This window comes from Podarcis bocagei (assembly GCF_964188305.1).
Source record: "Podarcis bocagei genome assembly, chromosome: 1".
In the NCBI taxonomy this organism is placed as follows: domain Eukaryota; kingdom Metazoa; phylum Chordata; class Lepidosauria; order Squamata; family Lacertidae; genus Podarcis; species Podarcis bocagei.
In genome coordinates this window covers 83828966-83842564 of record NC_138125.1, presented here as the reverse complement: position 1 = coordinate 83842564, position 13599 = coordinate 83828966, and positions in this window count along the sequence as shown.

Here is a 13599-nt window from a genome sequence, read left to right as displayed (position 1 = left end):
GATGCAGAATCTGCTACGAGGTGTTTGTGACTTGTTAGGCCAGGGGTTGGCAACCTTTTAGGGCCATTGGCACATTGGGAAATTTTTGTTTAGCATGTTCTCTGAATAGCACCTTCTGGCTGCTTCTCTCCCCCAGATTGCCCCGCTCCCAGAGAAATTGTAAGAGAAGCACACCCCACCACTTTGCCAAGGGGTCTGAGTAAAAGTTGGATCCAATAGAATTAAACTTTGCCTTTAAATGCATATAAAGCTGAAAGAGGACATGGGATGTCAGCTGCCTCCTTCATTTGGCTTACTCTTCAAGAAATTAAACGTTAACCACCCCTACTGCTGCATGACTAAGGGGCAGTGACTAGGGAAGCAGGGCTCAGAGACTTCATGTTTGCTGCGGAAGACCTCAAAGTTGCCAAACTGTCAATCCCTGAGCTAGACCCCTATAAGCCCCTCTCAGCAGCAATGTCTAAAGTATGAGCTGGAACTGTTCTTGGTTTGACCCAGTCACTAGGCAATATTTTAAAAATAGGTGCACCTATGTGTATGTTTGCAGGGCTATCTTGTGATCTGATCATGTTCAGTGATCAAACCCCATGTTCTGATGCGTGTTCAATGGCCCTTGCTTCTAAGTTTGCATAGTATTGCAACCTTATTCTAACACAGAGGTGTGCATTTTCACAGTTCATACCAAACTGCAATGTAGCTGAAAATATTGGGGCTGCTTTGGTGAATGTGTCTAATAACTATTTCAGCATGTCCCTGAGTCCATTTTTACCAGGATTCTCCCGGATGACTCCTCTCCAGGCTTTGATGCACTAAAATGTTGGTGGACGCTGATACCTTGAGACTTTGTTGGGAGTGGGTATCAGGAGCGGGTCAGCAATAAATCACATGGCACAAGTGAAGTTAACTATTCAAGGAAACATGGTCTGCTCAGTGCTTTATGACTGAGTGGGGATCTGAACCCTGCTCTTTTATTTATGAGTAATTGGCTTAGGATCAGGGTATCTGATTATTGAAAATCTGCACTTAGAGCAGCAGTGGCTGGTCGTAGATAAATTCCTATGGGAACCCTACATTGCCTCTGCAGCAGAAAAGCTGTGCTTTGTATATTCCCACTACACTGCAGTAAAAAGGGTGTGGTACATGGACCATAGAGACAGGCCTAGTACCAGGAGTGGGCATTTGTTGGAGCCTTCTGCCAACCTTCAGGTCCCCCTCCTGTTGCTGCTCTGCCGTCACTGCCTGCTGCTGCTCACTTTATGGGTTTTCCCCAGGTAGCTGTACAGCTTAGACACAGGGGAAGAGGACCCTTGAATGGACAGTGGTGGGGAGGGACTGCATTCCTTTGCTCAAGAACCCTCAAATACCTGAAACTACTGCATACAGGTGTGAAGCCAGAATATGAATCTGGACTTCAAAATGAATGTATTGCCTAGAATGTTATTTTTGTTCCAGACCTTGCAGATCCTGGATAAGATGGAATGTTTTAAGAGGTGGCAGAAAGATATCTCGAAATTTGTCTGGCAGGGCAAAAAGCCCAGAATTAAATTTAAAATATTGACAGATGCTAAAGAAAGAGGGGGTTTTGCCCTGCCGGACTTGAAATTGTACTATGAGGCAGCAGCATTTTGCTGGCTGAAAGAATGGATGCTCCTCGAAAATACAGACATCTTAGATCTGGAAGGTTTTAACAATGCTTTTGGTTGGCATGCATATCTATGGTATGACAAAGTTAATAGTGTCTTTAAGAATCACATTGTTAGAAAAGCATTGTTTAATGTTTGGAGAAGATATAAAGATCTGTTGGAAAACAAAACCCCTAGATGGGTCTCACCAGTGGAGGCCAAGGCAGTGAAGAAACTCAATATGGAGGTCGGATGGCCGAAGTATTGGGAAATTTTGGAACAGGATGGAGATAAGTTGAAATTGCAAAGTTATGAGAAACTGAAGCATAAGGTACAAAATTGGTTTCAATACCATCAAATAGTGGAATTTTTCAAACAGGACAGGAAAATTGGCTTCCAGATGGAAAAATCTAAACTAGAAACTGAATTGTTAGAACCTAGTACTAAGAATTTATCTAGAATGTATAACTTGTTGCTGAAATGGAATACACAGGAGGAAACAGTCAAATCAGCCATGATTAAGTGGGCACAGGATGTTGGTCATAACATCATGTCAGATGACTGGGAATGGTTATGGAACACCGGTATCAAATTTACGGCATGTAATGCCTTAAAGGAAAACATTATGAAAATGGTATACAGGTGGTACATGACCCCAGTCAAGCTGGCAAAAATTTATCATCTGCCCGATAACAAATGTTGGAAATGCAAAGAGACTGAAGGTACCTTCTACCACCTTTGGTGGACATGCCCGAAGATAAAGGCTTTCTGGGAAATGATCTATAATGAAATAAAAAAGGTACTTAAATGTACCTTTCCTAAAAAACCAGAGGCCTTTCTCCTGGGCATTGTCGGCCAATTGGTGTCAAAGAAGGATAGAGTTTTTTTCATGTACGCTACAACAGCAGCAAGAATACTCATCGCAAAGCATTGGAAGACACAAGATCTACCCACTCTGGAAGAATGGCAGATGAAAGTGATGGACTATATGACACTGGCCGAGATGACAGGCAGAATCCGTGACCAAGGAAAAGAGACAGCGGAAGAAGAATGGAGAAAATTCAAAAGTTACCTTAAGGACTATTATAAACTCAATGAATGCTAGAGTGTTTTGGTTCTTAGGAACAAAGGGATACAGTGACATAAGGTTAGAATATAGAGAGGACTAAGATGACTGAGGTTGGAAAGTAACAACTGGGAGTTGCTATAAAATTATGGACATTGGGATGCAGAAAGGGGGGGTATGGGGAAGTCCCAGAAAAGAGGTTTATGAAAATATGTTACGAAATTATACGTGTTTGTTTGTTTTCTTAAGTGTTTGTTTGTTTTTTAAAAAATTTGCAAAACCAATAAAAATCTTATAAAAAAAAAAAAGAATATGAATCTGGACAGACAGCATGCAGTTGGCTAAATGGGACTTAAAAAGCAGATAACACTTGGGTGGATTGTGTGCCCGGTATTCCCAGGATCTGAATGTGGAGCTGTGCAGGGCACGCATTAGACCATTGAAATGCATATCCCACTCTGCCAACTTAAGCCTTCTCCAGATGCCTCCTCTGTGAGGTAGAAATGTACTGTAAGTATATGGATGCCCAATTTCTTGCCATCCAAATCTATAGAGTCCCTGCATGTGGGATCCAAACAGAGTCAAAGGCAGAGATGCTGTGTCTTTTATCATCCTGCACAGGAGCCTTTTGTGTGCTTGCCTGGATTAGAGGGGTGTGTGCGTGCAGGTGGGCAGGGGATGGAGTTTCTCAGAAGGGAAGCATTTTTGCCATTCTCAGGGAGTTAAGAGGTAATATTCAGCAGAGCCAACCTGCTTCACATCCACAAATTGCAAAAATGAATATAGTCAGTAACACCAGCCAGCCGGTAAATCTCCTGGCCCAGAAACCGAGCTCTTTCCTCTGGGTGATGCTAAGGGCCTAATGAGAGATTAGTTCTGGCAATTCTCTGCTCTTCCTGGGTAAGCTGAAGACGCAAAGAGTTTTCAACGGTTTCGTTTCTCGTGCCTGGTCCTCTCATTGTTATGTAATGATTTTCTCATCCCTGCCTTTTTGCCTTTTATAAATACAAATTTGGCTCAAAGCCTGCTGCAGAAGCCTCTCTTTAACTGTCACGCCACAAACAGCAATTTGCACAGTGGCACCTCTGGGCAGCATCCCTGGGCTTTTTAAAAAGCAGTCCATAGCTTTTCACCACCCACCAACTGCTTACACATCTGCACCAGCAAATAGCTCTTGGGGTGAGCTGCAGCTTTGAAGCCTAATCAGTTCCACAAGTTCGAACCTGAATAACCTCAGCAAGAGAAAGCAGACACTAGGAGCATAGGGAATGGCCTTCTACCGAGTGAGACCTTGGGCCCATGAACCACTTTTATCTGCAACTCTTAATTATCTGCAACTCTTAATTTATCTGCAACTCTTAATCCTAAATTAGAAGTTTAGGAAGCTCTTCAGCCTCCACCCATTTCCTGATCTTAGCTTTGCCCTCTTCTGTTAACCCTAATAGGACTGAATCTTCCTCCACATCCAGTAGCCATTTTTTAAAAAATCCTGCATCAGGAGGACATTTCAGGTTACCAGGCTGGAGAGTGGGTGTTTCAAATTAAAGTTTGGCAAGTTTGCGGTTATTTTTAAAATAATAACAACACAGTCTTTTTTATTTTTAAATGAGGTGCCAGAAGACCCAGACTTCCCATCCCCAACCGGCACACCAGATCGCCTGCTGCAGGAGCAGTCAATGTGAGGCCCCCCAGATGTTGTTGGGCTCCAACTCCCATCAGCCCCAGCTAGCATGACCAATGGGCAGGGATGATGGGAGTTGGTGTCCAACAACCTTTGGAGGTCATTACATGGGACCCCTGCCATACTGTATGAATTGTACCTATGATGCACCACAGTCATGTTGGTTACTGTTTCCTGACAAAGAACATATTGCTCTTGCTTGTAGTGGAGGGGTGGAACTGAGCTCAGATCTTAGCTCCCAGCACCAGTTTTGCCCTCATGCCCGTGCTGGAACTCCCTGACCTAATCCTATGAAGGCGCTGCTGTATCAACAATTCAGCTTTTAATAATGAGACCGCGGGAGGTCGTTTGTGAGATATAGAAACTGATTTTGTTCACTTAGCAACCTTGGGTTTACAGTGTCTTCTCATTCAGTTGTTAATCAGCTAACAATATGTTAACTGATCTTGCATGCTCTGCAGACCTTTAATAAATCTGATGTTTGTCTGTTTTTAATAAATGAATTAATTAATGTATAAATGAATAAATCAAAAGCAATCCTTTGATTAGTCAAATATTTAAGCTCAGCTCATTAGAGCCTCGTGTCACCCCACACTTCTTATTTATTCACTCATCCATCAAATAAAAGGTTGCCTTGTGAATTGTGATGGCGAGGAGACAATCCCATAATACGAAAATAGCAAATTAATAAGACTCAAAATAATAACTATTGGGAAACATCTGGCTGAGGCCAAATGTCACAGTCTCCTTGTGAATTTCATTTTCAAATGGATTCTAAATGCAACGGAGGCAGGAACAAACAAGCAAAATGTGCTGAATATACAAATGGCTTCAAATATTGATTTAGCCTTTGTTGGGTTTAAACTAGCATCCCACAGATAAAAAGCTTTCTATCCTCTATATCCTGCTGCCACTCATATGGCCCATCCCCTAGGGACAGGCTCTGGGAAGACAGCGGTTGGGATGTTCTGATCTTAAAAGATGCTTATGTTCTAATCCTCTCTGTGTTCAGTCTTGCTCTCTTTTCCGGATCCGTCTCTAATTGCTTCCCTGCGCAGCCACTGTCCTCTTGTGTTCGGTTTGCTTGCAAGTTCTAGAGGTCTCCTTGCCTCCCCCCCCCCCCCCCGCGCCTCCTTATCTCATCTTGCTGCACTGAGACTGTTACATATCAAGTGCAAAGCTGATTGTACCATTTCAAAAACACATAGCTGTGTCTGGTGCCTTATTAGACAGGAAGACTGTACAGTACAGCTCACTTTACAGTCACCCCTCAAAGCATCTAGCAAGCCGACCTGTTTCAAATGTCAGGGCTCAGCTGTGAAACAGGTGACGTATCAGGGAAGAAGGGCTACTAACCATGACAGCTATGTTCTCTCGCTATGTTCTACCAATGTGCCTCTGAATATTCCAGTTGCTGGGGAACCAGACCTATAGAGACTACTGTTGCACTCAGGTCCCATTTGCTTACTTTCAATAGGCATCTGGTTGGTCACTTTGAGAACAGGGTGCTGGACTTGGCCTGATCCTGCATATCTCTTATGTTCTTATGAGTATCTCAGAGCCCATGGGGTCAGTGCTCTGCTTTTGGCACAGAGTAAGACCAGTCTCAGGTCAAACGGATTTGGCAGAGTTTTGATGCCCAATAAAAAGTTGCAAAACCAGACAATAAAAAAAATGTCAAAAATTGCAGGTCACTTTCTGTGTCCCAAAGACAACATACCCTATTTAGCAATTAACTTAATTAATTAATTAATTAATTAATTAATTAATTAAATTAAGTTGATTTAGCATTAACTAGTGAGCTAGCTTCCTCACAGTGCCCAAACAGATGCCTATGGAAAGGGCTGCAAAATACAATTCTCGTTGTCTTTTCACCTACAAGAAGAGGTGGGAGAGATGCTTATGAGCTTTTGTTTTGCCTTCTTTGCCTCAGGCGTCAAAATAACTTGACCTGTCTTTGCTACTGATGCACTACGACCTCCGGAGGAGGAAATTGCTGCACTGCCTCAGGCAGCAAAATGTCTTGGGCTGCCTCTGAACCTGCTTTGGACAACTTGAAAGTACTTGAGCAAGCAAAGATGTCTCTTTAGCAGTGCAGGGTCAGCTAAAGATGAGGAAAATGACCTCTGGACTGCAAACTGACGATCCTTCTGAGCCGTTAAGGGGAAATGTTTCTCTGGCTATGATGCTGCAACTGTTTGAGCTATGCACAGTGTCCAAGAATTTACAGTAACTTCCCCACAATTCCCTGCATTTGAGGCCACAGAACAGAAAACAGGTTGTGCTCTCAGTCTCCATTTGCTTGCATTCCCCCCTCTCTGTTTCCCTTTCTTTATTTCCACTTTTGACACATACAGTACAGAAGAGATGGGGAACCTGCAGCCCATCAGCTGCAGCCAGCATGACCAATAGTTGGGGAAGATGGGAGGTGTAGGCCAGTGATATATGGAGGGCCACACAGTATCATCTTATAAGCTAAAAGCAATCGCAGATATTCCACGGCTGGTCTGTATGTCGCTGACTCAGGGAAACCCTTGTGAAAATGCAATACTTCAATCCCACACTTTCAGCATGGTGCTGGAGAACCTGTGTGAGGTAGCAAAATTTTGGGATATTTTTTTCTGGAAATGGACAAAATAATTGGTACCCATATTGTAAAAAAAACAAAAAAAAACCCTCCTTGCTCAAGAACATGAGAATGTTACATTTTAAAACTTTAATCAGTCATAAGCTATTAGCAGCAAGAGTGACAATGGCACATTACTAGAAAGACTTGAAAGGGACAGATTTGGACTGTTGATACATCAAACCAAGGCAAATTGCACTGATGGAGAAGCTCACCAAGAAACAAAGCAAGAGCAGCTGCATATACTGTGTACAGATATCTTGCCTCCTGTCTTTGAATAAGTGTGCTAATCTGTTGCTGATTTGTACGGGTTTTCAAAAACCACAAATAGGAAATGAAATTTATAGATGTACACACACAAAATACTGAAGGCAACGTAGGCGACTCAGCGGAAAGAGAATGCTAACTGTTGGATGGTGGGGCAGAAAACAGATGGGCGATGGAATAAAATACAGTGGTACCTCGGTTTAAGAACGATTTGGTTTACAAACTCCACAAAACTGGAAATAGTGTCTTGGTTTGAGAACTTTACCTCTGTCTAAGAATGGAAGCTGAATGGTGGAAGGGCACCAGCGGCGGGAGACATTAGGGAAAGCGCACCTCGGTTTAAGAACGTTTGTTGTTGTTTTTAATGATATTTATTAAAGTTTCAAAGAAAAGATTACATAAAGAGAAAAAAAGAAAAAGAAATAAAAAGGGAAAAAATACAAAATACAGAAAAAAGATAAAAAACACTTAAAAACACATCAATCTTTCCATGCCTTACATTTCATTTCCTTACTTCCCTGACCTCCTCACACCTCCCTTTTTTGTATTCCAGTTCTGTTAGTTAATTCAGCAATTCCTTTCCCTCTTTGTTTTTGTCTTAATCCTTTAACTTAATATATTATAACTTTGGATTTTCACCTGTTAACAATCCATTTTTACATACACCTTTATAACATTACTGCTAAAACCACTTAACTTCATTCTGACAGCATTCTAACATTCATTAATTTTGCAGTATTTCTGTAAATAGTCTTTAAATTTCTTTCAATCTTCTTCCACCGACTCTTCTCCCTGGTCTCGGATTCTGCCAGTCATTTCCGCCAGTTCCATATAGTCCATCACCTTCATCTGCCGGTTTAAGAACGGTTTTGGTTTAAGAACGGACTTCCAGAACAGATTAAGTTCATAAACCAAGGTAAGAACTTAATTCATTCTGGAGGTCCATTCTTAACCTGAAACTGTTCTTAACCTGAAGCACCACTTTAGCTAATGGGGTGTCCCGCACCGCTGCTGCATGATTTCTGTTCTCATCCTGAAGCAAAGTTCTTAACCCAAGGTACTATTTCTGGGTTAGTGGAGTCTGTAACCTGAAGCGTCTGTATTCCAAGGTACCACTGTATCTGGAACAGAAGCATCCGTGCTGTAACATTTTATTGCAGGCTCTACTTGTATATTCCAGTTTGTACAATATGTAATGGTGTCAATTCAACCTTGTAAAGTCAATGAGCTGAAGCATGCTAAATCAGCACTGAGCCTCTATCTATAATGGGGATCTTCTGCATTTTAACAGTGAGAATAAGGTTGCCAGTGTTTTAACAGACGGAGACGTAATGACAGAGCAGGTAAAAGAGGTAATCCTGTGGACAGGCATTTCTGTGCTTCCTCTCGGGGCTTTTTATCTCCCCTGACATTGAGAAATGGTCAGATAAGTCCTTCCACTGAATGTGCCTTCACTCCTCCTTGTTTGCAGCTGGTACAGAGAGAAACCATCTGCTGGAAATAGCATGAGTAAAGTATGCTAATTTAGCATGTGCACTGTGCACATCCATAAGGTTGCTATTCATCATGAATAAATCACATCCTATGTAAATGAGGCTGCCTGGATTTGTGAGGCCGCGATACAGCAACCGTGTTCATTAAATGAGTGAATAACTTGCAGTGCGGTAGCCGGTGATCAGACAGGCGAGTTCCAACAAGCAACAGCTGCACACTGCCACCTCTCTGTGCGAATTGATATGCAAATGACAGCTTATTGCAAAATAGAAAACATTTATTTGCCACATAAGAGGTTGGAATTCATTTACCAGTCTAGAAATTTGAACAGAAGCCTGCCTAGAAATTGTGGGCTCAAAAATAATTGCACATTTTCAAGGATTTGGCGTATTTGCTTCAGGAATGAAGCTCCTGCAATCGGATCCTGATTCCCCCCCCTTCAGCAACTTTCTTCTTCCTTCCTTTCAAAATACAGGCACGTTAAATGGAACCCCACATTTAACATAGCGTGTTTGACGCATGTCGCCGGAATGCAGGTGCCATTCGCACTCGGCCTGCATTTTGTGAACTGGGATTTAAAGTTATCTTGCATTGTGAACGTCTCACTTCCCTCAGTCCTCAACACCCAGTGCTGGTAGTGGTGTACACCAGAGCAGCAGCAGCAGCCACAAAATGGCAGCCATGATGTCATTTCTGCAATCTGGATTTCCGTTTTGAATGAAGGAAGTGAAAGAGGGTGGGGAGGGCCCCACCACCACCCAAATATATCAGTCAGTGCCTTTCTCTAGGCTGAAAGGATGGGGCACTTTTCTAAGAGCAATGTAATTGTGCCGGCAATTCTTCTTGCTGGGCCCAGAAATACATTCACTCATTTTCTTGGGGGCAGGCGAGCTGGAACTTGTCACTTGGGTATGAAAGCCCAGAGGTGATGATAATACCACAGGGAGGTGTTAGGGAACCTCAGTGTTCATGACAAGCCACAACACGACCCCTCCGCTGCTCTTCAACAAAGGAAATACCCTCTTCAACTCTCTAAATGCTGAAATCCATTAAAAGCTCCTCTGTGGCTTTTGGTTCATACAGTCTTCCATCTCACTCCAGGTTTCTAACTTTTGATGTGATTTTTTAAACCTGGCATCTTGCATAGTGTGTGTGTCACAGAGAATCAGCTTTTGAGTGTCGTTGTCTTGACAACAAAGGTTTATATTTTCCAAAAACAGGATTTGAGGGCACAGGGTCCCTGAGCATGTATTGAATGTATTGAATCAGGATGCCTTTCTTTTGAGAAGAAACCCACTTCTGCTCAACCCCATCCTATAAAAGAGGTTATAGGAAGTTGGAAAATATAAAAGACTCAATTCGGTGTTCTCCCCAACAGAAATCTGACAGTACCAATATTCTGTTCTCTTAAATGTTTTCGTGCAACACTAACAGGATAACACGGCACTGCTTTTGTAACTGTGGCAGTGTGAACACTAGGTGAAGCTGCAACTGGTGGAAATTCTCCTTTTAATGCAAATCTCCTACCCCACTCCTGGCTTTTCATCTTTTTAGTCTGGCAGTTACCCAAGTGAATAAACATTTGCTTGATTCGCATCTAATATTAAGAGACTGATTTGTTTCCCTATCTGCCTTGCTGTACAGACGTCTCTATTTTACATTCTATTTGCTTACTATGAATAAGTCTGTCTTATTCTTACTGCATTTCTTTGCAATTATATATATATATATATTAAACAACAGAACAGGTTGCCTTCTTAACCACTGGGTTTAAATTGGCTAGCCAAGTGCTTCTGCACTGTGATTTGATGTGCATTTGTGCTAGAGCATCCCCTGAGGTAACCAACACAATTCTACAAAGCGAACTACATTTGGGGCTGCATACTATATAAAAACATGGCCTGCCTAGTCCAGCATTCTGTTCTCACTGTGGCCAAAACCCACAAGCAGCATCCTGAGTGCAATAGCACTCTTCCCTCCTGCAGTTTCCAGCAATGGGTATTCAGAAGCACACCGTCTCTGGCAGGGACGCGGACTTATAAAAAATATTGGGGGGGGGGGGCCGGGAAAGCTCATGAATAATAAATAAGCTCATGAATATGCAAATAAAGTGGCGCCACCTCCTCATGAGCGAATAGGGGAGAGCGTGCTGCGCCTATTAATCAGCTCCGAAGGAAATTGGGTGGAGCTTTTGCTCGGGAGGGAGGGCAGGAGGCATGCAGCCCGACCCTGTGCATTTTGGGCTGGGGGAGGGGCGGCGATGGCGCTCTGCTGGAGGGGCGCCGGAGATTATTGGGGGGGCGGAGCCCCCCCAAACGAATTTTTGAGGGGGCTCGGGCCCCCTCAAGCCCCATGGAGTCGGCGCCTATGGTCTCTGGCAGTGGATGTGAAGCACAGCAGTTGTGGCTAGTAGTACTCTGGTTCCAGCAGTGGCCAATCTCTTGCCCCAAGGAAACTCAGAAGTAGGCCATTTTGGGGGCAGCCATACCTCTTTGTTTCTTCCCTGCAGGTGGGGATGTGAGGTCTACTGCCTCTGAGTAAGGAGATTCCATTTTTGTTTATAAGGACTAGTAGAGGTATGTGAGCCAGCATTGCCAGAGCAAATGAAGGCATCCTAAATGCCTTCTCGGACTGCCTATCTTTAGTTAGCCAAAATGGCACAACCCACTCATAAAAGGAAGGCATTAGCAAGTTCAGGGAGACTCTGAGGTTTGCATAAGTACAAAAAACAAAAGCCACTTTACAGAAACCTATTGAGATGGAATGCAATAGTGTTTCCTGGCAAAGAGCCTGGCTGGCTGGTAATATGAACAGAAGGACTCTCACATTTTGGTGCATGCCTGACTTCTGAAAGACATTCAGGTCTCAACTTACACGCCACAGAACTCACTTGATGGCCTTGGAGAAAATATTATCTCCAAGGCTTTCTGATTTTCAGACTAAATGGAATGGTGATAAAGTCTGCCCGGGAGCCGTCTCAGCAACTCTGGAAATCCTGTTCCTTAATTCTAAACTCCTTAATCCTAAATGGCAGAGGTTACTTAGTGGTGAGAGAGATGCATTCTGCAAACGCTCAGAGGTATTTTCTCCATTGTTGCTTTGCCTGTTCCAGGACTCAGCAGTGGTTTTGAAAACAAAATCCTGAGCCCTTATTCCAGTGTTTCCCAACCTTTTTTGGGCAAAGGCACACTTGTTTCATGAAAAAAATCTCGAGGCACACCACCATGCCAGATGGGGAAAGGTCACTTTTTACTTATGTAAAAAAAAATTAAAAAATAGTAACAGCATAGAAGGTAATGGTAGATGACTGTTAGGGTCTCCCCCCAAATGCAGAATTCTATTAATATCTTCCTTAGCGAGCCGCGTTAACCCCTGTAATGCTTTCTATAGAGTAAGCATAGGGGACACTGGGGGATGTGGAACCAAGGGGGCAGTGGGCCAAAAGAGTTCGGGATCTACTGCTTTAAACAGAAATAAGAGCCAGTGGGTTCTTCCTTTTTTAAAGTATCGTTTCAGCGGGGACAGCAGTCCGGATTTCCAAAAAGCGGCGCTTTTTTGCGTCTGAGCAAAGAAGAGAGAGAGGGGAAAAAAGAGAGAGAGATTGATTTGTGGCTGCGCAAAGGGGGGAGGAGCCCAGGAGTAAAAGTAGGAAGGACGAAGGGAGGGGAAAGGAAAGTTAATAGAAGGAAAGGCGGGTGGGAGAGAAAGAGAAAGAAAGAGGAAAGGAAGGGGGGAAGAGAAGTGGAAAGGAGGGAGACCGAGGTGGGGGAGAAGCGTCTGGAGAGTTGCTCCGAAGTTTGGGGGGCCGCGGGGGTGGCCGCGCGTCCCAGGAGGCGGAGGCCAGCCCGGGCTGGGAGCCGCGCCGCGGCCCGGGGGCGGTAGGCGGACCGCGGCTCCTAGGATGTGGAAAGGGGACGGCGGCGCAGGGGGAGGAGACCCGCACGGCTAGGGCAGCGCGCAGGGGGAGGGGAGCGGGCCGGAGGCGGGCGAGGGGGGCCGCGATCCCACGCGGCGCGAACATGGCCTCCTTCCCCGCGGGCCCCGCCGAGCCCCCCGGCCGGCGCGCCCCCGCCGCCGGAGGAGAGCAGAGGCAGGAGGAGGAGGACGAAGGCGCTGCCGAGGAGGCGCGCCAACTTCTGCCAACTTCGGCGCCCGCCCCGTCGCTGCAGGCTCCTCCCGGCCGAGAGCCAGAGGACGGCGGCGGAGCAGGAGGAGGAGGATCGGGTTTGGCGATGGCTGCTGCGTCCTCTCCAAGCGCAGGGCTGGCCTCCGCTGCGCCCGATCCTCCGCGCTCGCCGCGCTTCTCGGCGGAGCAGGTCTCGTGCGTGTGCGAGGCGCTGCTGCAGGCGGGCGACCCCGGCCGGCTGGGCCGCTTCCTGGGCTCGCTGACGCCGAGGCGCCGTGCCTGGAGGCGCAGGCGGGCGAGAGCCTGGCCAAGGCGCGCGCGCTGCTGGCCTTCCAGCGTGGCGACTTCGCCAAGCTCTACCGCCTGGTGCAGAGCCGGCGATGGGATGTGGGAGGGAGCTCGCTCGCCGCCCCGCGTGTGCCTATGTGGGGCACGTTACAGCCCCGTGACGTCAGCGCCACGCAGGCAGCCAGGCAGGCAGACGGCGAGAGCCCCGCGCTGGGCGGCCTCTCCTCGCCGCCGCCGCCCCGCCTCCCTCCCACGGCACACCAGGCAACGTCTCGCGGCACACTAGTGTGCCGCAGAACACCGGTTGGGAAACTGCCTTATTCTACCTCAAATCATACACTGCAGCTGAGTGTCAGCCTCACTTTCCCTTCTGCAAAAAGGAAATTGTGCAGAGCAATCCTATGCACATTTGCTCAAATGTTAAGTTCC